Below are 26,118 nucleotides of genomic sequence, written 5' to 3' on the forward strand. Positions count from 1 at the left end.
ACTTTATTACCCGGTTCATAACGATTGCGGTGATATCAAATATGTACGGTGTTTTTTATGTTTTAGTATTTTTTAATAAATAGTTTTTGGCTTTTTCTGTGTCAATACCTTATATGTATCTTTTTATGGTGAATTATTTTTACTAAATAAAATAATTTGAATGGTAAAAAAGAAATTGAGTTTGATGAACAATTTTTAAATTTTATTTCCTTCAATTTTAAACATTTAGTTTACTTTCGTTTATTTTATAGATATCTACCAACGGTAGATCTGGAGACCTTACGGGCACCTCGCGTTCACATTATGGGGACGCGACGGGCTGACAGAGGGAGGTATCTAAGGGGTTAAAGAGGCTGTCGCAGGATTACATGCATTACAAAAATTATTCCGTACAGAACGTTGGATCTAAAAACGACTTGATGTTAAAAGGTGGACGCTCACTAAAGAAATAGAGAATATTTTACTGCTTGCAGATGACATGGTCTAGACGAGACTTGCCGCTGTATAATGGTATTGTGTAGAGTCCTACGACTATTATGTATTAGGTGACTGTCATTATATATTCACACCAGATAGCGAACCTTGGCCAAAGTATTAACAGGATCTTAAATTGTGACACAAAAGCTAAATATAGGGAAGAAGTTGTTACAAGGATCAGTGCCTTCACTTTACTGCAAGTTCAATACACATTGCTGAGTGGGATTGAATCTTTATGGTTTTAATGGCACTATTTAGTGACTTTGACAGCAGGAAAATCAATTAAGTATACAATATCACACTGTCATTTCAATTCAACACAGATAAAATTAAGTTAAATTCTTCTCTACTACTGTACAAAGTTGGAGACGAGACGCAATGGAATTAACTCTTCAAGACAGTGGGTTATGACAGTTCACATAAAGAAAAAAGTACAAGCAATTGAAACGTAGAACAAAGCTACCAATTAACCAGGGACCAATGGAAGGTGATACGTAATATATACAAGTCAGTATTCAGGGACCTTGATGATATAAGGAAAGTTCAAGGTGACATAACATTTGGCTGCCGAGACCCGGAATCCTAAAGAGAACATGACACTGCCATGACGAATTCAACCTGTACATGATATCAGTCATTTTAATGCTAGATTGAAGTATAACTTCTGATCAAACTTCAAAAAATTTCAAAAAGTTTTCTCGAAAGTTAGCCTTATTTTCTATTTTTCTGAGAAGAACAGCTTAGGAACCTTCAGAGTCAACGCAATAAAAAAACTTCTCCCCAAGAACCAGCATGGTGGTCACCAGTAAAACAAACTCTTGCATTTAATTTGGGTTAAGGAAAGGGGGAGGGAATGGTTGTGCCTAACTCCAAGAAAACCTGGTTTGGCACTGATATTGTGGGCCACAGGAAGACTGATGGCTTCTTTGTGAAGAAGTTTGCAACAGTATTTTGGCAAAACAGACAAATAATATGGACGCAAAAGAATGGAAACATTAGATTACTTTCCTTGTAGTGATCCCGGGTTACAGTCTATATTATACTCCAGAGCCGTATTCACAATTTTGCAGACTTCAGAGCTGAAATCTCTCCTTGCTTCCTCAATGTCTGCACAGTTTGCTCGGCTGATTTGCATTCTGGTCTTTACACCAAACTCTGTTGTATTTCTATTTTGTGATCCCAGGACCAGGGGTGGGGCAGTGATAACCTCTATTTCATTTAAAGGGATTTTTCATCTTTTACATTAATGGCACACTGCTCTCTTCAGTGAAGTCTATGGGAGTTATGGAAAGCGCTGAGAAGATCAGACATATCCTGTGGATAAACCATAAATGTATAATATGGAAATTCCCCTTTAATTTAAAGGGGAGGGGCTGTCACACTACTTAAATGATATTGTGTGTAATGGGTAAATAAGGGCGGGATCGGCAAACTATCTAATGTGCATGGGGGTCTCCGAAATTCCCCGTCAGCAAATGTCGGGGGTAAGAAGGATTTCAACATCCTCGATCCTCTGTTTTTTACGGGAAAAAGGACGCTTCCAGAGTTTTTGGGCTACAGCTTATTTCCCTCTCTCATTTAAATAAATTACCATGCTCGGCCGAGCTGATTGTGCATGTGCATGAGAGAGCCAGGAGGAATATCTGCAGCCCAAAGAACTTTCGGCTGACAGCTTATTAAAGTATATTGGTAGCTTAAAGGCTATGTAAATCGTTTCTTTTATTTAATGTATATGTTCCAATAGACATTTATTAAAAAATGTATTTACTTTGGGTGCTGCAGCTTCTATGTGTCCACTAGACCTAGAAGCTGCATAACGCCGCTGGAAGCCAAATCTGTCAATCAGCTGTTGATCAACTTAGATTTGATCGGTATTAGGGTTATAATGTGTGTCAGAGGCACAGAGGAGGTCGCTGTCAGCCCTCAGTCTAGCTGACTGACAGATTCGGCTTACAGCGGCGTTATGCAGCTTCTATGAATAGTAGATACATAGAAGCTGCTGCGCTAAAACAAAATTAAAATTTTTTCTAATAAACATTTATTAAAGATTTGAAAAACTAAACACATACATTAAATAAAAAAGGTGAACATTGCCCTTAAGCATGGTGGATCCTAAACACCGGATATAAAACAGCAGCAAAGTTAAACACAAAAAATAATAGAATTGTTGCTTGTGACTTTTCAGTTGGCCGTACCTAACTAAAAAATATATCAGAAACGGGGAATATCAACAATTTGTTCACGGTTTATCACGTATATATTTTTTTCCTTTGTGAAACCTCACATAATATCTGAAATTCTGATTCATATAAAGGTATGCACAGCCCACACTCACAATGTAGCCCTGTGGATAAATATGTTAATATTTAAAAAGATTCATAAATTTTATATATCTAGATTAAAATTTGAATGCCAATTTGGGTGATCACGACGGATTCTTCAAAATTTACACACATCAATTCCATGAAAGGAGGCCGAGTTAGTAACGAGCCACAAATAAATAAATAATAGTCGTAAAAAAACATTTGTACGAAGTCGAGATGTGGAATGTTAGCAGCGCTGGAACTAAAACCTTGTAGGCAGCCGAGTATTAAATATACATAAAATGCAAATTCATTTGCAAAAGACAGAAACAACAGCACAATGTCATTTATTTTAATGTGACACCAACCTTTATTCTGTGTTACTGCCAAAAAAACACATTCATTAGATACAGCACCAATCTGCAACATGTAAATAAATTGCATTCATTTCAAAAGATTTCATGGGTCACCAGGGATAACTAAAAAGGCAATTATATAAAGCTGATGCGGTTTTCAGAAACAAATGACATTTTCTGCTTCTAGGGGCTGGGTAATTTTACTCTAGCTGAATTAGGATTTCTTCTCTTTTCAGGAAAAGGCAAAATAAAGAATTGTAGCACTTGAGGGAAACTGCTGGGTTCGGGGGCCCTATAATTTTGGCCAAATTAGCAAAAAAAATTCCCGTCATAGTCTCATCCTTTGTGGTGGATTCACATCGCTTTATCCTGTAGGTGGTAAATGATGTATATAATAAAAAGTACAAAAAAAAAACAAAAAACAAACAGCCCAAAAACATAGAACTAAGAATTGATTAGCTGGTTATCCATTGGCCCTATAGCAAGCTGTAAGAAGACCGATAAAACAAAAAGAGTTTGTGACCATGACTGTAATCTGAATTTTTGCATTCTGCCTGGAAATGACTATTTTGGGAAAAGAGAGTCATTCTGAGTATCCTTTTGATATTTGTGGTGCCGTTTTTGATGTTAACCCTTTACTGTATGTTAAATCTGTAAGGTATCATTGTGTGGTGAAAAAACTACTTTGAAATATAAATATACAAATATCCGGAGATGATATCTCAGACTGGCAATAGTTAACAATTAGCTTAAAGGGGTTGTCCACTTTCGGCAATCCTTCCACTGCTGGAACCTTGAGCAATCAGCTGTAATATGTGTGGAAATTTGGCTAGTGTTAAATTTTCCTGCAGTGCCCCCATAGGGGAAAAGTAGAATTACACAGTACCCATTGAAATCAATGTACTGTCCAGGTAATTAATGGTCCTCCAAAGAGAGAAGCTCTTTGTAGCCACTCTAGCTAATAGATTATGATTCTGGAGAGTTGACCCACCTCTTTATGGTACTTTAAAATGGGTTTTCTAAACCAGACAAACTCTTTATAACCATTTGACATCAGAGACAAGCTACCTAAGGCCCATGTAATCTATGGGATTAGCCAACCCTGCTTCCAAAACCAACCACACATCTCTGGTACAATGTATCAATGGTTGAATTACCAGTAGGACATCGGGATAATACATCTCAGTCCTGTCTCATGCCAACACTTCCCCAAACAAACGGATGCCCAACCTTACCAGTTAAACTTACATACTTTGGTATAACCCACTAGTGTTGTAGAGGACATTAAATTAAATCCAGTAGAGTTTACAGCTAATAAAATCATAAAATTATGATGTAATAGGAACAAACTGGTTCAACATGAACCTCAACAATTTTGTGGCCTATGCTCAGCATGTTTAGTCATAGAGAAGAAATTGGGGATGTTGGGTATTGTGGACTATATCCAAATATCTTCATAACCTGATAGTTTTAACCATGAGAAAAGGTTAAAACTGGTCAGCCATGGCTCCATCTCTCCAACAAAGATTTGGTGAGGTGTGTTGAAGAATACCACCTTAAAGAGTGGTTCCTCCAAGTGCTTTAAGCTGCTTGTTCTCCAGACTCTACTTCCTGTCAGCCATATTAATCTTGATGGGGCTAATATCTCTGGCCAAGCACAGAGTATACAAGGCTGTGTCTATATAGCAGTCTTTTCCTCACCTGCGCTCTTTCAGCTCTTCCTAGTAACCAATGACAGTGAGACAACTCTCCCTCTCCTAGTGCCGAGGTTGTGAAAAAGCCAAAAATGTGTACCAGTGCAAGATACCATAAATAGCAATACATGTGCCTTTCCATTTTCATCTTTGGCCTGCACAGTATTACTCTCCAGTTGTGGTATTAGGGTTAGACTGTCAAAGAATACTGAGAGCCACAGGTCGGAGACTGAAGACGTACATTTATAAAGTCATCCCGTAAACAATTAAATATATAAAAACACATAATGTATGTGATCGATGACAGCGCAATATAGTACTAAATAATATAAAGATACAGACATTTACTCCCCAGTGAACTACCTGGCAGTAGACATAGTAGTTCGATGATTACATAATTGATGAAGTAAGTGACTGCATGTTTGGTGTTTAGGTTCCTTCTGTCATCCGAGAGTGCAAAATAGTGAGTTAGAATTTCATATCCCCTGATAATCTGGGGGCCTCACGTCTTTAATCCAAATAATGAAGATCGGCCAGGTTGGATTTCAACATGTCCAATCCTTTCTTGTGCTGGGAGATAAACCTCTGCAAGAATTGTCTAGAATTGGCTTGTCTTAACTTTCTACATGGAAATAATCATACAAGCTCGGCCAAGGTTGAGTGAAGAGGTCAACGCAACTGATTGACCTTATGTCTGTAGCCGGCCTTAGGATACTAATAATTTTCTCCATAAAGCTGACTCATACACTCTACGGGAGTCTGAAGACATTTCTTCTCCTCACCTGATCCTGTAGCTTCAGGAATCCCTGCCTCTGACTTGTTTTTGAGACATTTCGGTTCACATTAAAAAAAACAAGGTTATACTTCTCGAATGTTACCTCTATGGGGAGACTTGGATTCCATGAAGAAATACTGATGGAAATACATCTGACGAAACATATTAAACAACTTTTCAGTGCCAATGTGCCATTGAGAGAGGTTACTAAGAAGTTGCTGTAATCAGCCTCTAGCACTTTTCACAGTTTCCATTGTATCATACACACCCAACTCTATATTAGTATGACTTAATCGGCCAAAACTGTCCTTATGTCCTATTAGGGCATATAAGCATCATAAAGGGAGTACCCCACTCAAGACGGTCCTCTATGTGCCAGAATGGAGAGCCGCTCTGAACGAGCCATTCATCTGGTTGGGTTGTGACCCACTGGATTACTAACAGGTTTTAGTGTAGGTTACACCAGGGAGCAGAGTCTAAATGATTATCTGTTCTTAACCAAAACAAGTAGGTGTAGACTTTTCCAGAGAGAATCCCTGGGTCGATATCCCGGAAAAGTCACCGTTAGAAACAGATGACGTTTAGACTGTCTTCAAAATAGTAGGCCAGGGACAGGGCAAACGGAAATTTTTAAAAAGCGGGTAACCAGGGTTGGTGTACAGATGACCCATTGATCTGAATGGACACTGTGTAATGCTTTGTCTCGCCTGCAGGGGTGCTGCAGGAAAAATGGACGCTTAAGGGTGTTTTAGACTGGGCGATTATTGGGTAGACAAGCGATCACATAACGCTCGTTGCCGATAATTGCCCTACGTAAACAGGGCAGCAATCAGCAGATGATCGAGCAAACGCCCGTTCATCTGCTGATCATATCATTTAAAAAAAGTAAAATATTATCGTTGTCGGCGCTCGCTGAACCAGCCGATGTAATAGGGGTTTTACTACTAGTTTTCCCCACAGATTACAGATGATTGCTGGCAGCCTCAGCATGGGGACACTTAGTGATAAGCTTATTGTCAAGGGACCTTTCCAAAAAGTAGGGATTGTCCAAAATTGCCCCTTTAAATACTTTGCACCATGTAAATATGGCTACCGCTGTCCCTTTAAAAGACTTGGCACAGTGTCATGTGTTGCAACAGGAAACAAAGATGGGAAGTTGGCGACGGGGAGCAGGTCCCATTATACATAAACCTAAGCAGATTATTTGTGGGAGAACCTAAAATTTACAGTGTACAATCGTAGTACTGCTTAAAAAATGTGAAGCGTCCAACAGCAATGAATAACTGTGGTTTCCCTTTAAGAGATACGGTTCCATAGTAGTAAGAGGATTCACGGTATTACCGCAATAGCAATCTCCATGTCGAGGAAGAAGGATCGGGAGCCGTTTCTTGGTGATACCTATAAGAAAGCCTGAGGGCTATGCAGCTTATCACAATGCTTAAGCGGCATTCAGAAGCCTGCAAAGTACATTACTGCGAGTAACAGCTCATGAAAAATACAGTGAAAAACTGCTAGTGGCAGAAACACTTAACTTCCTTGTTAGCAACCTCTCTCATGTGGCACTTTAACACCGAAAAGTTGTTTATTATGTTCCGTGCCAGGCAAAACTGATTAAATGGGGCTCTTAAGAATCAAAGCGTTATAAATTCATGGAAATACAACGAGCAATAAATTCTGTGGAATTAAAAGCTTAGCGCAGTTCTATTAGTGATTTAGGGTGTTTGCATTGTTAATACTGATCTGTAGCAATGCTATTCTGCTAGAACAAGAGCGTCCGACAATTTGTGCGCCGGCGCAACCATTAAACGTAGCGAATGTTACGTGTAGTTAAAAGAAAACACCCGGCGCGACTACACGGGTAGAAGATTGCTTGTTTATTCATAAGAAACAAAAAGGTAACAGAGCGTCCCTAAGGATAATATGTTTCAGACTAATGTCGAAAATTGAGGTCTTAAAAACCGGAATACTATAAATTACTGTATCACAAAAGTATTAGGACTGAACAGTGAATGACTGAACGATCAATATATGACGAGGATGCAGTCAAAGTCTTTTTAGCTGGTATTATTGGGATTTGGCGCCAGATTATCAAACATTCTGGATTATTAAATAGTCATAGAGCAGAATATCCCAACTAGAGGAAACGACCTCCAGCCATAAATGATCGCCAGGGGTTCAAGGAGCTGGACCCGCTGTGATTAGCTCATTGCAGGCAAACAAAATGGCCTTATTATATATTTTAAGTGGATTTACATAAAAAATTTCATATATTTTGTGTATTCTCCCCATAATTGCATAAAGAGGTATTCCCATCCAGGACATTTATGGCGTTTTTTGGGTCCCACCATGTAGAAAATGTGCTCGAAAAATAACTTTCCGATAAGAACTCGCCCAACTTGTAACTCAGTGGACGCAGCCCATCGGGTAGGACGAGTGTCAGGGGGCCCTGCTCTAGAAATAGGTGCGGGTACCAGAGGTGGGACCCGCATCTCCGCATCTGTTTGACATTTATGGGGTATCCTGTGGATAGGCCACAAATGTCCAAGATGGGAATACCTCAAGGTAATTTTGATTACTTCCATACACCAAAAACTCAGAAATAGGTTAAAGGCGTGTTCCCACTATTCCTCCAAACATTTATGGCCTATTTACATATCAGTAGAACAGGAGTCCCCGGTCCCCAGGCGGCAAGTCATGAAGGCCGCATATAGGAGGAAAGTGGAGAGGTGGCCCCAATGGAAAAACTGTAACCCGGCCCTTCAACTACCATTTATAACACTGGTGTCTTCTTATGTGGCAAAATGGTCTTGAGACCCCTCTGGACACCAAGGCCAGACGCCACTGCTACCTATGAAACCCCAACCTATCAGAAATTGATGGCATACTCTGTGGGCATGCCATAAATGTCTAAAGTGGGAATACCCATTTAATCAGCTTCTTATAAAATGTATTCGTGTGTGTGTGTGTGTGTGTGTGTGTGTGTGTGTGCGAGGGATATTAGGCTGTATCCACAAGCAGCAATTTTGCCCTCCCAAAATTTGAATCCCAATTGTAGTACATTTTAAACATTGCCATTGATCATGCCCCTTTTAAGATAAATTTGCATAAGTCCCTCCCCTTCCATGGCCCAGTTTGCCGCACAGTCCCACAAAAAACAGGACTGTTAGGTAGTATGACGTGTTTTTGTGGATGTAACCTTAGATTGTGAGACCCACTGGGGACAAGGACCACTGTAAATGTGGAATATATTAAAATCATAAAGACATCGCAATAATCCACTAAGACATTGGATGGATTTACCACCGTTGCTTTCTGTCTGAGGAGGCAAATTGGTATTCAATTCTAATCAGGTGTTGCCTTATAATTTTGGGAAGAACAATCACTCCTAATAGAATTTCATCACTAATGCAGTCGCCTCACTGTGCAATATCTTCTAACTGTGGTTTAGCTTGTGACAAACTCAGGTCTTCCCATAAAGTCATCTGAAATGACCACATTCATTTATGCAAACCATTTTTTCCTTTTTTTTAATTAACTCGGAATGTTTTAATCAATATATTACTTCTTAGCCCTCCATGTTTTTTTTTTTTTTACGAACATATATTTCACCCATTTCAGACGTTTAACAGCTTCAGTGTGACTGGCCAAAATGTATAGATTTATCCTACTAAAAGAGCAAATTTTATCATAAAATTTTTACTTGAAATCATCAGTTTAAAACAACGTGATCATCAAAAAAAGAGTTGAAGCCGTTACAGGACGGTCACCTTAGTCCATCTGGTGTATGACAGGAATAGGGCGCATCTATATTACATATAGTTAATCCAAGATCAGCAATAAAACATGACTGGACAGTAATTCGAAAGTCATTAACATTGCATAGAGGGTGCACAAAAGGGCAACTTTATCCAAAATTCAGTTAAGTTAAGTTACCCACAATCCCCTACATCCCAAATGTTGTAATTACTTGAAAGGTCAGTGTTCAGAGGGTGAAGGGAAAAGAGAATCTAACACCTCTTTTCCAATCATCTTTTTTGGAATTCCAGAGACTGGCCAAGTTGTCCCCCTGAACCCTAATCTTCATCATTTTTGACACAGCCAAGTTGTTCCTATGTACCCTAATTTTCATGATTTGTGATAGGACCAAGATGTCCCTAATCTTCATTATTTCTATATAGATTTTGAGGAACAGATACAAAAATGCTGTGATCCTATTAAAAAAAAAATCCTACCTGTAGCATTTTAATAATCTTCGGCCCCCAAAAAATGATAACCTAATCAATCCCATGCATGAAATGTCAACTGTGCAAATAATAAACCACAGAAACCCCTTGCCCTGTATCTTATTTTATCATCTAGTAGCCACCAACAACACAGCGCAATTGAAAAAGTCGTAAAGTAGAAATTAGAATCACAAGTTAACAAAAATACAGGGAAATGATCAAAATGTGCACTAAGAACCACCCTATTGTAAGTAGATTTAGCAGTAATGCATATTTATTTATTTATAGTGTTTAGGTGCCATTAGTGTTCGCAGTGTGCTGTAGATAGATAGATAGATAGATAGATAGATAGATAGATAGATAGATAGATAGATAGATAGATAGATAGATAGATAGATAGATAGATAGATAGATAGATAGATAGATAGATAGATAGATAGATGTTATGATTATTATGCGGGAAAAATAAAAAAATTACAAAGGGTTAAAAATCGATGAAACTATGAAGACCATATCACATTTAGATTCAATTAACCATGTTATGTTCTTACAAGGTCAGGGAAGAGGTAATGAGTACTGACATCACATGGCACTGCTATGACTAGCTGACACTGACATCACAGTTGCTATGGTATTTAAAGAACTATTAATTTTTGAAAAGGGTGATTATGAAGCCTGGAGAAGAACATCAGGCGGGTGACACTCTAGTACAACAGTACAGCTATGTGCCACACTCTTCAGGCACGTTAGCACCCAAGGGCCATTTCCACGGCGCTGTTTATGAGGCGATGACTCACGCTTTGCTTGGAGAACACAAACCTTGTTAATACCGTGATGGAGAAGTTCTCAGCGCTGATAAATCGGCTACACATACATGTCAAATGCTTTATGTTACAAGGGGAGGAAGTCATAAATATGTGTTGTGTAATATCAGCACAAACTACACTGGAAAATTGACTCTCCAACGCAGATAATGGAGAAGGTCCACCCTCGTTGCTATCTATGGCAGTAGGACAGAAGAATGAGGTTGACCAAAGTAGACAACCTTCAACCAATCTCTTGGTATATATTTTTGTAAAGGAGCTTTCTGCCAAAAGATTTTAATGGAGTGCCAATGACACAGAAGTGGTCTGACCATTGACACCTCCAAGATCCTGATACCAATCATGATCCATCTGTAGAGAGGTGGTAACCCACTCACGGTGACCCCTTATTGAAACAAATAAAAGATAGAGAAACAGCACAATAATCACTTTGGCCAGAACCCCACATGTCAAACTTTATGGCATGTCTAAAAGCCTAATAAATTAAATCCCCTTTACATACACTGATGGGTCCACCATGTATTATGGACCGGTCGGTATTTGGGAATTGCTGCCAACTGGACTAAACTTCCCCAGAAACCACACGTTGGACGGTGCAAACTACATGTCCACAAACACAGTTTTCAGCCCAATCCCCAAAAATCACAGTTTTGAGGCCATCACATGAACTATTTAAGAGCATCTTCAAAAAGTCATAGTGGTCCTGTCAGTGACAGCTTCACCTTAACAGCGCAAGAGTGTGGTTGGACATTATTATATGGTCATGTCTGATCACTCTTGGGTATTTCTATAACTTGAACGTGCAAACCCATTCATTTCAGTGGGATGAACGTCTTTACTGTAAAATTAGGTGCTATTGTTTTTTTTTGGCCAGAGTAACAGTGAACTGGTGGTAATATCCAGAAAAATGTTCTTATACAGGCATCCATTGCAGAGGCGCCTCATGAACATGACCGTAGTGGTGTGCATGGCCGTGATTTGCAGCACGGACGGCCGCGGTGTGTCACCTGCAGGCCGCCCGCAAATCGTGGGCTGTGCACATGGCTGTGTGCATTCATTTCTATGAGCCTGGACCGCAAAATACGTCTGTAATAAGACATGTCCTATATTTTTGCGGTCCATGCTCCTGGGCAATGCACGAACCGTGGAAACCACGGTCGTGTGCACGGGCCCTTTGAAATGAATGGGGCCGCAATTTACCTGCAGATTTGTGGGTCAATTGCGGCTGAAAAAATATGTTTATGTGCTAAGGCTAGAGTTACACGTGCAGTTTTAGGGTGTCGTTTTGTTTTTTTTTAGCTAAAGCCCAATGTGGATCCAACAGGAAGGAAAACTCTTAGTCCTTGCTTTATACTTTCTCTCCCTTTTGGATCCACTCCAGGCTTTGGCTCAATAAACTGCACTAAAAACTGCATGCGTGATTCCAGTCTTTGTGGGGGAAGCGGTGAAGTTTTTGAAAATCTGGAGAGAAACATACAGTATGAGCAGTCTATACCTACAAATCTGCCCAACCCTATGCAAAAACAGTTAAACCTGCCCAAAAATAAAGGCAATCTGGAGAATGATACAATAAAAGTGTTTACCTTATATAAGTAGCTGCTTCTGCAAAGCAATCTCCACTCACAACCAACCAAAAAAGGTCACCAATCTCTTTACCCTGAAGAAAAAAAGAAAAAAAACACAATAACATCAATTGAGTATAAATAAATGAAGAGTGCTGGCGTACACGTCGGCAACATTTTCATTGGCATCATGTTGGGTATAAGCAAACATAAGTAAATAAAATAATGACAACATACACAAATGAGTCCAATTGTGCTTAATGGTGAATGACATTCACAGAGTTAATAAAAACAATATGTCACAGGACAGTTGCTTATCCGTACCAGCCAGCACTTGTCTCTTCACAAGAACAACACAGGCTTTCGAGAAAGAGAGGAGAGGAGACAGCTTTGTATTCAGAATTAAAATGTGCTCTAAAATTATTTTAGTTACTATTATGTCCATTTAGTGGTAGATTAACTAGGATTCCCATCATGCACAGTGTTAGGCGTCATGAAAAACATAGATGCATAAAAATAATTGGGTACGGTACATCTATGGTCATGACCTATAGGAAAAATTTAAATGACAAAACTTGTAGAGTCTTGTGTTACTCACATCGCCTGGCTCCCTACTGGCTCTACTCCACGACCGGCGGGGTTGGGTCGCCAAGGCCTATGACGTCAGGCCTGGTGGCCTATTTAAGGGGAATAGTCCTGTTATGCCTTATCTGCTCATTGTGATTCATTTTTCTTTACTAGCTCTCGTTCCTTGTGCTACTGATCCTGTTCCTGACTCTCTATTGACCCTGACCTTGACCTCGCCCTTGGAATTGTTCACCCAGTACCTGCTGCTCTACTCCTTCCACCAATCAGTGATTATTCCATGGACCACGACCTATGAATTCGACCTAAAAAGTTCATACACCGTTAAGGGTGAAGAACGGGAAATTCCTTAGACTCTGCGCCCCAGTTAGAGATGTTACGTCATTAATTGGTCATAGCTTGTATCCAGCAGAACTATGTAGAGTCAAAGGCCATGTTTAATATGTATAGAATATTAGGAAATTACATAAACAACATTCCCCCAATATATTGTTGTTAAATGGCAGTTAATATAGAAAACAATACAAAAAAAATTGCTGCAATTCCACCCCTGTGAGAAATATATACATAATTCTGCTATATGTGTCCCGGGAGATTACCCAGTCATTTTCTCTCTCCTTCTCACAAAGTTACAGGGGTTTTCCAGGATATTATATTGATGGCCTATCTTTCCTCTTTGATCTGCTGATAAGTGAGGTGCCCTGGGTTGGAACTCCCACTGACCATGCATTGATAATATGATCAGTAAATTGGTAATAGCCTTTAAGACCAGTCTTGTTTCTGGCTGTAATGCAACTGGCTGCAGCAGGAGCCCTTCCCTACTGTGCTGCCTGCAGACCAGACATGTTAAGTCCCAACCCTTTTAACGAAGGTAGGTGGCAACTGAGAAATCAAATTCCTTACTACTTTAATTAGTGGTGAATGGGGTCAAGAGAAGCCCCTGTTTACTGCAGTCTTTAGTTTGGTGCAGGAGGTACAGAAGAGCTAAGCCCAACCCTCAGTTGTCTGACAGCTGAAGATGGAAGGGATCTGAAGACAAATTATTATGTGTTTGTTGCAAGATGTAAGCTTGTTACAGAAGCAGCAGAAAATCCTGCCAACTGCCAAATACTGTGTGCAAGACTTAATGTTGGTCCTAATACTGGTTCTAATATTCAGAGGCAGGGGCACAATGACCTTCCATGTATTAGGGCAGTGCCAGAGGGCTTATGGACAGTAAGAGCCAGAAGCTACTTGGTCAGTTACAGAATTTTTTAATGGGATATTCCAACAATAGACATTTAGGGCATATCTTAGAAATGTGTCACTGCTGGGGGTCCCACCACTGGGACAACCACATATAGGAGAAATGGGGTCCCAGGTCCCAGTTCTGCCTTTGAACCTTGCAAAACCAATGTTGCAGTACTCTCTATTATCAAACAAGTTGCTAATCCAACCGAAGGTTGGTATCTTGATTCCGGTAGTTGAGATCAGTCTCAGTTGGCCCCTGGTCAGTGGAGATTTGGATAGTCCCAGAATGGGAAATCTAGCAAATATAAGACTATCATATGTCACCAAGGAGATCTGCGATGCAGAATAAATCTAAACTCTACAATTAATTATGTATTAAAGATCCTGTTTTAACAGAAAAGCTGAACTGGAAATCAAGAAGATAATTGTTTGATAATTATTTCCAACAATAGATAATAATTTGTAACAATATAGAAAGCCACTTAATGAATTGTAATTGAGTTTTGGTTCAGTACTGATCGTAAAAATAACAACACAATTAAGCAATTATCTTGTTTTTTATTATAATTACAGATTTGTTATTCTTGCAAAACATTTTGTAATTCATACGAACAAATCACAGTCAAATATTTGATATTTCCAAAGCAAAGATTTTAAGCTAAGCTGCAATACTAGGTGCAGACACGTGAATGGACGCCACCTGGATAGACTTTGAAGGGACTGTGATGCTCCATCAAGCACTGTGGTCCCTTTGTTCTGCTGATCGGTGGGGGTCCCGTGGGTCAGACCACCATCGATCACACAATAATGACCTATTCTAAGGGTAAAATAATCACTGCACTACTTTATGCTCTTAATGAAACACTACAGGCATAAATTATAAAAAATGTTTTTATACCTACTGTAAGTTGTGAGGGATTCAAAGAACAAGAAAAAGAGAGAATCCATGTGTCATGTCCCGCCCCTCAAGCCCTGCCTTAAGCATAACAAAGTGTATAAGTCTTGCCTGGATTGTTCCTTTACCTATCCCATCACGAATGGCAAAAATCATATAGATTTATAGGGAGATCAAGAACAATCTAAGACCTGAATATTTTCATTAATATCATTGAATTTATAAACTTTGCCCTATATAAAGAGTTATCAGAGTGAGATCACCCAGGACCCACAGGTACAGTGACATCATTATAGGAACTAAATCCACTCTACTCGGCCTGAGAAATGGGTTCCTCCTTAGCAGCCAGCCCTCAGGCACTGCCTGACCTCCTTATTGCCTCATATCTTGGCTACCGGTCTGCTGCCAACAGCTCTTTTTGACCGACATGTTCCCAATGCCACTTAAAAAATTAGAAGACTTTAGACAAGCATGAGCTTAAAGGAATACTCCAGCAGCACAATTGATATGCTGTGTTATGCCCAGTGCTGGGTCTAAAGGGGGCGGAGCATGACACAGGGATTCTCTCTTGTGACATGCACCTCCCTCTCAGGCCATGTCCTAGGCACAACACAGTATATTAGTATGTATCTTTAAGACAGATTCTATAAGGTCTCCAAAACCAAGCCAAACATTCACAAGTTGATCAATTTCTCCAACTTATCTAGAGCAGTCATGACATATAAATGGAAAATATTACCCTCTTAAAGGGAAGGTTATGGAAACCATAATGCTAGTGATTATGTGTCATCATATCGTTAATCTATAAATTTCCTCTTCAAGGTAAATTATAGAAAATAAAACAGAACCAAAAAGGCAGAAATATCCTATAAGGTTCAATAGTATAACAATATACTGAGAATACTGTGCTTATGACACCATCTACTACTCAGTAATATTATTTTAATAAACTATGAAGAATTTTACTTTATTTCATCCAATCGTGAATCAACATTCTACAGACGTTTTTTTGTGGTGACTGCCTACTGAATTTCACATAAAAATATAACCACAAAACATGGTATAATAGTTCCCAGACTAACCGTACTTAGCATTCGGTGAAGCATTATTTTTAGATATTCACTGCTCGAAAGGCCAACATCAAAGAAGGGACTGGTAGGTGTTAAATCACGGGAACTTGCAGAAATTATTTCAGGCAAAACGTATGCTGTCCTCAAAAACAGGTCACAGACATAAAGTAAAAATGATACTATTAAGAAAAAAAAAACCAAGAACGTTCTAGAATACCAATACGTGGTACACTAGCTCAGCCAAAAAACTGACTACCTAAAAACTAAGTAGGTAGCATCTAAATAGACCAACCTACAGGGACAATAATTGTAAATAAACCATATAATGAGTCTTCAGGCAAAAACGGGAAGTTTCGAGTTTTGTCTGGACACCCGTGAGACCCAAACCTTAGGGGTTTCTTGGGTTCTCCTAGTCCGCATTCCCCATAACAGTATATAGTGAATACTCTCAGTACTTGCATGGTGTGGTATCATGATCAAGGCCAAGGCAGCAAACTAAATCTCTGCCTCGAAAGCCTAGCTAAGTCCCTGCGCTCAATCCTGGCATCAGCACTAGTCAAACCTGGTCAGATGCCAGGGCCTACAGGACTTTGGTGGCCAATCAGACTGGGTGAACTTGCTCGACTGTTGCCAAGACCAGATAGAGAGCTTACTATGACTCTATTGCCTGAGGATCTATATACACCTGGGGCCGGTTTGAACAGACAGATATATTACCACTTATCGGGCCAACCAATATGGCTACTATTCCAGCTCTCACAGGAGTTGACAACTAATATTTCTAGAGTCCTAAATAAAGATGAGTGAGTCTGAACACTGCTTCGCTGAAAAGCACGTTTCTTATTATAGAGCAGTACAGATTTACATGTTTTTCTCTCATATATTTAGTATATAAATTCATCATGGTTTTCAAGATCTCTGCTTGTAATCAATGAATGGGAACCTGCATTGTCTGGTTCCAGAGGATATAAAGTGAAAATCCTGTCCTGGTCATGTGATGGACACAAAGGTGCTCCACTAGTTACAAGACACATCTCTGATAAATGTACTGTATCTGTAACGAGCCCTGCACCTGTGGGATCATCACATGAGCAGGACTGATTTTTATGCTCTGGCAGTAAATCATGAAGTTTCACATTTACTGAGAGCAAGCAGAGATCTTGACAACCATAAGAAAGTGATACACAAAGTACTGATTATACAATGGATACTTTTTTATGCTGAAACCAGAAAATCCCTTAAAGGGATTGCCGGCTTTAAACAATCTCCTTTTAAAAGGTTCCCGATGGAAATCGAATCACAGGGTGGCCCACTGAATGGAACGTCAGGGATCAGCTTTAATATGTGGAAGAATTTGGCAAAAAGTGCTTCATTTCCCTGCAGCGCCACCACAGGGCAAATAAAGCATTACACAGTTCCAATTGAAAGCAATAAGCTGACAATTCAATGCATGGACAAGGTAAGCTCTTTGTAAAGGCTCTCCCCTCTGGCTAATGGATGAGGGTCCTAAACGGGTGGACTCCTCTCTATTAATAAAAAAAAAATCCTTTAAGGCCAGAGTTTTATCCTAGAAAATAGAGATTCCATCAAATAATATCAGACTATTTCCAATAAGGGGAAAAGCTAGACAGCAGCCTCACTCAACCTGATCGCGTGAAACATCCAATTTCACGTGCAGAATCAGTTGACACAGGCAGACTATGTTAAATTCAGAATAATACGCTTTTCTCCCTTCCACTCGCAGAGCGATGTTATTATGAAAATGTCCCATAAACTGATTTATGTTTATCTATTGTGCCTCTCCAATTTTCTGCATGTTTAGCAGACAAACCTGTGGTTTCTATTTTGCATTGCAGATCCGATCGCCTACCAGATACAGAACACTACTGGGCCATGTTAAATTTTAATTTGAAAAACAAAACTGCTGAAATGGGCTACTTTAAATTAAGTTATACATTTGTGCTCTGTTTTTCATAACCTAAACACATCAGGTAGCAAGGAATAATCCAGACAGGGATTTTGTTTGAAATATATTATCGCTATATTGTTCTGTTTATCGGAAGTTTTGCTTAAAGGGTACCCGCCGTGCAGCTGCGAAACATCTACAATCAATAGAACAGATGACGTGAAAGCCTAATCGCAATTTGCATTAAAGGTCTCATCAAGACAACCCTTGTCCATATGCCCTATTAGGGTGTATAGACATCATAGAGGGAGTTACCCACTCGGGACCGCCCTCTATGTGCTAGAACGGAGAGCTACAGTACCTGGTTGACCGCGGCTTCCCCTGGCACAATCAGTTGTTTGCCAGGGGTGCCGGAAATGGTACCCGGGACTTTTAGCTGATCGCCCCAGGGGCTGAATCCTAAAAGGGGCTGTCTCTGATGAGACATCCCCTTTAATACACATTCAGTAGCATCCTTAATATGGTTGTGCCCTATTAGAGCATATGGAAGGCATAGAGAGGGTCACTAAGTAAAACGCAGCTGCTAAGTAAGAGTGACTTCTAGTAGATCTGACTTGTCCATGTACTACATGGTTGGCCACTAATTTGAATGGCCAGCTTGTAATACTACATTTTCCCTTCAGTGGGTGCTGCAGGGGAAATATATAGTCAACTGGAACTATCAGCTGATCGCTAAGGGTTCCAGAAAAAGGCTCAGTGACTATCATAAAAGATGGGGTTGTTGTCAAAAAACTATAAACCCCTTGAAATCAGAAATCACTCTGAATTTTGTAAACTGGCCTGAACCTCTGGGCAAAAATAAATTATGTTTTTGTCGCGTTAGGGAAGATGTCCCTCTCCAAAATCGTACACCTACATGGGATCATGTGATACAGAGATCTAGGTGAGCCACCTGACCTGGTCCTCCATGAGACCATAAGACCCTGATTAACTGCACTGGGGCCCCATTCATTTGTATGAAGACAAGAAGAGTCTATGGGATCTCATTCATGGACAACCTTGTAGCTATAACAAAGAACCTTTTCTGAAGTCAAAGGTTGGGTGAAACCTAGATGAATCCTCAAAGCCATCCAGCTACCATCAATGGTAGAGGCCAGTGGTGACTATTTTCCTGTTAGCAAGGTCCATGCTGTATATGAATGGCTTGGGGAACCTGACAACAACCAACCGAGTACTCGCTAGGCGCACCTATTTTTGGAAACAAGTCCACATTGTTGGGTTGATGGTATTTAACAAAAATAGCATTGACTACTGATTGAGTGTCCTTGCAAAGAAAACACAACAATGTTTGTAAAACCTGAATAACTTTTATCCTAGCCCAAAAGGCTGTTGTAAGAGGAATGTGGAGAGCTCATATTCCACACAACATTCCACAGGTGCACGCTTACATAGCCGACTAGAAAAACAACCCCTTGTTTACCAGCTTCATTAACTTTCCTAAACAATGTCATGCAGGTGAAAGTTAAAATGTGACCTGGTTTACGTTTCTTCTTCAGAAAATCAAACACCATACTAAAAAGAAAAAAAGAGCAGAAGAAAAAAAGAAAAACAGAAAACAACCCCCAACTCAACCTTTGCCCCAGGCCCATTCATGATAACTGGTGTATTTAAAGTCAAGGAAATAAGGCAACAGATACAAAGAGAGTCCTTGGCTAGACTCTAATTTGAGCCATTGTGCAAGTTCCAACTCGAAAGGGGTCATTGCAAGATTATTGTTGATTGTTTTTGATCTTCAAGGGCAGATCCAGCGATAAATCATTATGTTATATGGGGACGTAGGTTTTACAACACAAAATAAAATTTTACAACACAAAAATAAGCTCATCCTTTTTCATAATAATTTGCTAAGCTAATTAACTTAAAGGGGTAGTCTGATCGGGATCGGGAGCCCCTATATTTTTTAAATCGGAGCACCCGGCAATTTCATGTATTACATGGACGGCGATTATTTTAAATGGCTGGCATTCTACTTTTCCCCTGCAGCGGTCTTTGCAGGGAAAATGTGCGGCTGGCTGGTTTTCACCCCGGGGATTGCTGGGGGTGAGAGAACCCGGACCCACGTCGATCAGCTGATCGCCGTGCTAGCTTCTTTGTGAAAAGGGATTGACTTCATGGGCCAACCCCTTCAAAATATATGATTACCTTTCAACAGCATTTTACAGTTTATACATAGATATATTCTACATAACTATTTGAGTCACTTTGTAAATATATTACATTACTTATCTTATACTGATGCTGATAATATACCTCGTATTATAGCCCAGAAATACCTTCACAATTCTGCAGGCTTCAGAGCTAAAATCCCACAGCAGTTCCTGAGGGCTCCAGATTCTGGCAAGTGCTGTACAGTAATCCAGGGGCGTAACTGGAAGCTCCTGGGTCCCAATGCAAAGCCTACAATGATGCCCCCACCTGGTATGTGTCATTTAAAGTACTGGTGTCTTCTTATATGGCAGAGGGGTCTTTCAGCCAAGGCCTAATGGTACTGCTTTCTCTGCCTCTAGAGTTACGCTCCTGCAATAATCCGATTTTGAAGATTTTGTTGCAGAAATTTCTGTGACTGAAAATCCGTTACATTCATCTGAATGGGGTAGTTTTTCTGCAGCAGGTACATGGATTTCTGCAAGTTCTATTCAGATGAATGGAACTGATTTTCAGTAGCAGAAATTTCTGCAACAAACTCTGCCACATATAACTGCACCCTAAGGCCTTATTCACACGAACGTGAGCGTTTTGCGCACGTTGCAGTTCCATGTGTCATCAGTATGTGCTGCGTGGCTGCGTGATTTTCACGCATATGCCATCCTTATGACACGCGGTTTTGATGTTTAGAAAAAGAAATTAAGGAAGTGCTTTTATTTTTTCCTTAATTTCTTTATGTACTGTTGCGCGAATCACGCGCGACACACGGAAGTGCTTCCGTGTGCTGCGCGTGATTTTCACGCACCCATTGACTTCAATGGGTGCGTGATGTGCGAAGAACGGGACATGTCATGAGTTTTACGCAGCGGAAACACGCTGCGTGAAAATCACGGAATGTCTGAACGGCCCCATTGACTAACATAGGTCCGTGCGACGCACGCGATTTTCACGCGCGTATCACGGACATTAAACACGTTCGTGTGAATAAGGCCTAAGGGTCAGTTCACACGTAGCGTAAATACTGTGAATTTTCCGCAACGGAATTCATGCGGAAAATCCGTAGCTAATACAGTAGCCGCAATCGTGGATGAGATAAAACCAATGGCATGCCCACGCTGCGTAAATACTGAGTGGAAAAAACGCTCAGAAATTGACCTGCGGTGAGGAATTTTATTCCGCAACATGTAAATTGTATTTGCGTAAACGCTGCTTTTTTGTTGCGGTATTCCCCATTGAATTCAATAGGGAGGTAAAACTTGTAGCAAATAGCAGTTGTTGCGTTATTTGTGGTGGGTTCGCAACGATTCCACCGCAAAAAATGCAATTTAAAAAAGAAAAAAAAAATCTCATACTTACCAGTAAGTCTGTGTTCCTCCCTCCAACACGGCCTCCTGGGATGACGTTTCATCCCATGTGACCAATGCAGCGAATCACAGGCTGTAGCGGTGGTCACATGGGATGAAACGTCATCCAGAGAGGCCGGCCTGGATGACGACAGAGGGTCGGCCTCCTAAGATGACGCTTCATTCCATGTGACTGCCACTGCAGCCAATCAAAGGCTGCAGCAATCTCCTGGGATGAAATGTCAAACCAGGAGGCCGGCCTGCTAGCAAGGCCGGCTAAGTGCTGCAGTTTTCCATAGCGCACATTCCGTGAGAAAAACTGCACCACAGTTTGGTGCGGTTTATCACCCGGAATTCCCTGTGGCGCACAGGGCTGATACGCTGCAAGCTTTCACACAGTGTATCCATCCTGTGTGAACTCAGCCTAACTGTTCCCCTGCATTATAGGAGATCATCTAAGAAGTTAGGGGTGTGTCTGACAACATGTTTGTTGACTGTTTCCAATAGCCACCGGCAGAATTGTAAAAGCAGATCTGGAATAAAATACAAACTGTAACTCAGGATCACTACAAAATAAGTCATGCAATGTATTTACAAAGTTATTCAACTTTTTATGTAGATGGATTAGGTAGATTTTAACCTGCAAGTCTCTAGTATAATATCCATTTCTAGAGATAACTGTTATCAGCACACTAAACACGCTGAGGCCAGGAAGAATTGAATTCACAATTTTGAACCGTAGACATAAAATTCACACGACAACTTTAGCAAAAAAATAAATAAATACCATGACAATTGCTTAAAAATATAGACTTTTTCGCATCAACAGAAGAAATTTGAAACTTTTTGCGGTTTCTACAATCCATATGTATACAGGAAGTCAAAGCAACTGCACATGAAAAATAACATAATTATGGTAGAAAAAGCACAAAGGCTAATAAAAATTGTATTTGCCTATCTGTACAGCTGTCATGTTCCAGTTATATAAGGCCTCATGCACACGACCGTAGCCATGTGCACGGCCGTGATTTTCGGACTGTCAGCCGCGAGCCGCCCGCAAATCGTGGGCCATACACATGGCTGCAGCCATCATTTTAAATGATCCTGGACCGCAGAACATAGCCGTAATAAGGCATGTCCATTCTTTCTTCGGTCCGGGCTCCTGGTCCATGCACGTACCGTGAGAACCACGGTCGTGTGCATGGCCCCATAGGTATGAATCGGGCCGCAATTCTCCTGTGGATTTTCGGGGGAATTGTGGCCGCAAAAGTACGTTCGTGTGCATGGGGCCATCGATTTACAGAAGATAATCTAGATAAGATTTGTAACAAGATATAACCTGCTCTTTTGGGTTATATAGCGATTAAGGCTTGCCTGTATATACAAACTTCCTGTGCCTAAAAAGGTGCTTAGGGTATACAGGGCATCCAGAATTGTATTGCAGTAGATAAACAAACGCCATGATATTCACCGGATGCCTGCCCCAAGAAGGCTGGAAATGTCCTAGAGCAGTGGTCTTCAACCAATGGCACTCCAACTTTTGCAAAACTACAACTCCAAACACGACCTGCCAGCCGGGCTTCCTTGGAATTGTAGTTTCGCAACCCTTTAAGAGCCACAGGTTGGAGACCAATGTCCTTGAGATTATGATTGAATGTTATAGACCAAATGGAGTCCATTTGTTCTGACTATACCCGGTGAGATATCTTCATATAGGATTGGCTGTGCCAATGGAAGTTCTCCTGGTTTCCAGACCTACTCTAGGTGTACATGAGAGCTAAAAAATTATTTCAAAGATATTTTTCAACTAGTGTGATATCCAGAGCTACTGATGGAGAGGATAAGTTGATAGCTAGTCATACATAGTCTAACTACTGGCCTGACAGGCATGGAGTGCAAATAGCATGGCAGCAAAAAAAGGGGATGTCTGTGTAAAGGATCTGCCAGGCACAGCTTCGGGGTTAACTTCCAGAGGTAATCAGTCTTCACCTGAGTCTATCTCTCTGAGACTGACTCCAGCTTCCACCACTCAGGATGGCAGGCTTAGGAGTGGGAGAGCCTATCGCAGCCTGGCCAGACTCAGCTAGCTCCCGCCCTCTGTCTATTTATACCTGCCTTTCCTGTTCCTCCTTGCTTGTGATTCTCTCCGTGTGGTTTCCTGGCCCAGCTACAGGTCCTAACAATTTGATCCTGCTCCATTCTGACCCTGGCTTTCTGACTACTCTTCTAGTCTGCGTTTTGTACCTCGTGCTCTCCTGGTTTGACTTGGCTCGTTCACCACTCTGTTGCTCACGGTGTTGCCGTGGGCAACTGCCCCTTTCCCTTTGCTTTATATTCCCTTGTATGTTTGTCTTGTGCACTTACTGAGCGTAGGGACCGCCGCCCAGTTGTACCCCGTCGCCTAGGGCGGGTCGTTGCAAGTAGGCAGGGACAGAGTGGCGGGTAGATTAGGGCTCACTTGTCCGTTTCCCTACCCCTATCATTACAGTCTGCTTTGAATAAACCCTATGTCTTAGAAAGATCCCTCGACAATAAGTTGATCACAAAGTGTCCAAATGTTGGGACCTCCAGTGATCAACTGTAATCTTGATGGAAACCTAGTAAATGTTCAATTGGCCTGCAGCGCCACCACAGGGGAAATTTAGCATTACAAAGTGCCAATTGAAATAACAATACAGGTCCTCCAGAGCAAGAGGCACTCTTTGTAGCTGCTCTCCTCTCTGGCCAAGACAAGAGGATCCTGAACAGAAGACCCCCCCCCCTGTATTAACTCCTTAACAGGGAATATATAAATATGGGTTTTATATATTTGGACAACCCCTTTATGTCTTTGTTCTAACCATATTTCAAATCTATTATGAACCATTCCTATTCCAGACCATTTACAGCTGGAATATCGTGAAGTTGAGCATTATAAATGGTACTGCTGAAGTGATCCAACCATATTGGTGATACAATAACATTTGGGTTGTTCCAGCTCACTGGAGAGATGGAGAAGATGTAATAGAAACCCAAAAATTTATTAGGCATTCTGGATCTTGGTCGTCACGAGCTCTTAGTTCAAACCCATATCACATACATCTTTATATTTTTCTTTTTTATTACTCTTGGTCAGTGTTCACACACTAGCTACTTATGTTAAAAGAATTGTGAGACAAGACAAACCCTTATATGCAATAATTACGTCTTCTCCGTGAATCATCACAGCCTTTATGATAATTAGTATCCCTTGTATGTGGAAAACCCTCATTGGGTGAAGTATTTTTTTTTCAAAAACAGCTTGAGCCTATTTTGTCCTGACTCAACAAACTATTTATAAGTAAGGTTAGATAATTAAGGCCTCTCACCACCACTTTTGGGTAGGACAATATCCTCATGCAAGGTTTCTCTTTCGATTTATGTACAGTACGTAGATATAAGAATCGTTTCCGTTACCATTAGAAGTCTACATTTTGACCATAACCCAACACAAAGGAGCATTTATAGCCTGAATATTTTTTTACCGCAAAAAAGTTTGCCACAATTTATGTAGGAAGCCGGACTACCCTAATATCCAAAACTAAATATTCAGCCAAAAATATTCAAAAATTTAAAAAGCTGAGGAAAACTCTTAGGTAATATAAACGATTACCAGGCATTAGTAAACGATTGCCTTTATGGTACATGTGAGTGCATTAACTTTATGAACAAGTACATTGTAAATCTTTATTATGTTGTATAACTATAGTAATCTCAATAAAATATTCAGGAAGATTAAATACTGAGTCTATATCAGATATGGTAAAACAAAAAGTGACGTACAAGCACAAAACACCCTATATGTCGATCAATACCGGAAACTGATTCTTCACCTTAGACCAGGACCCAAACCATACATAGGAACGCACCCATATTGGGCATCCATAATCGTCTTCTCGGATTATTTTTGTGGACCTACTTCTTCCGTACTTGTTAGTAATCCTGTCATTTTTGTTTAATATACAATAAAATTCCTATCGAATGATTCCACTATCTGATAGTTCAAAAAATCTAAAAATACCAGAAGCAAAAACTATTTTGTAATACAGTTTATTTAAAGAAAATGTATTTTACTTTGGTCCATCTTCAAGTTGCGCCTCAGTCGCATATACTTTTCTATGAATGTTCTACAATCCCAAAAATTAGATAAACCAATTTTTGTCAGTCGAATTAAAGAGATTTTACAGTACACAATTTAAATTATTTTGCATATGCTCCAAATTCCTTACTCATTGTGATTTTCACAAATATCTGACACTCAACGTAACTATGAAGTCATTTTCTACTGATTTAAAACAGAACTACGGCATGTCAAGATTATTCACTGATGTAACTTAGGTTCATAGAAGAAAAATGCTTTGGCCGTTAAAACATATAAAAACAGATATTTAAATTTAAAAAATATATAGAATTTAATAAAAAATATATAAAAATAAACAAAAATAAATTTCGCTGAAATGACCTATATATGTATCGACAGGTCATGCTCTGAAGTAACATGTATGATATTACAGTTACCATAGCGCGCGCTAATTTGAAGGTACTAACATTTTTTAAAAAAGGCAATATTTTTGAAAAAAAATCGAAAAAAATGACAAGAAGAAAATGCCCAAAAATGATAAATTTTTTTAAAAAAATATTAGATTTATTCA

General features: G+C 40.0%; 1 protein-coding gene across 2 annotated transcripts in view; it reads right to left on the minus strand.

Annotated features, from left to right (window-relative positions):
• FOXP1 (forkhead box P1) overlaps positions 1-26,118 on the minus strand; it is a 377,209-nt gene that overhangs the window by 309,502 nt on the left and 41,589 nt on the right. For both annotated transcript variants that reach the window (XM_075834036.1, XM_075834034.1), the window contains exon 2: positions 12,236-12,309. The gene's annotated coding sequence lies outside the window, so the exon portion shown is untranslated. The remainder of the gene's footprint in view (positions 1-12,235; positions 12,310-26,118) is intronic.

This window comes from Rhinoderma darwinii, chromosome 7 (assembly GCF_050947455.1).
Source record: "Rhinoderma darwinii isolate aRhiDar2 chromosome 7, aRhiDar2.hap1, whole genome shotgun sequence".
Taxonomy (NCBI): domain Eukaryota; kingdom Metazoa; phylum Chordata; class Amphibia; order Anura; family Rhinodermatidae; genus Rhinoderma; species Rhinoderma darwinii.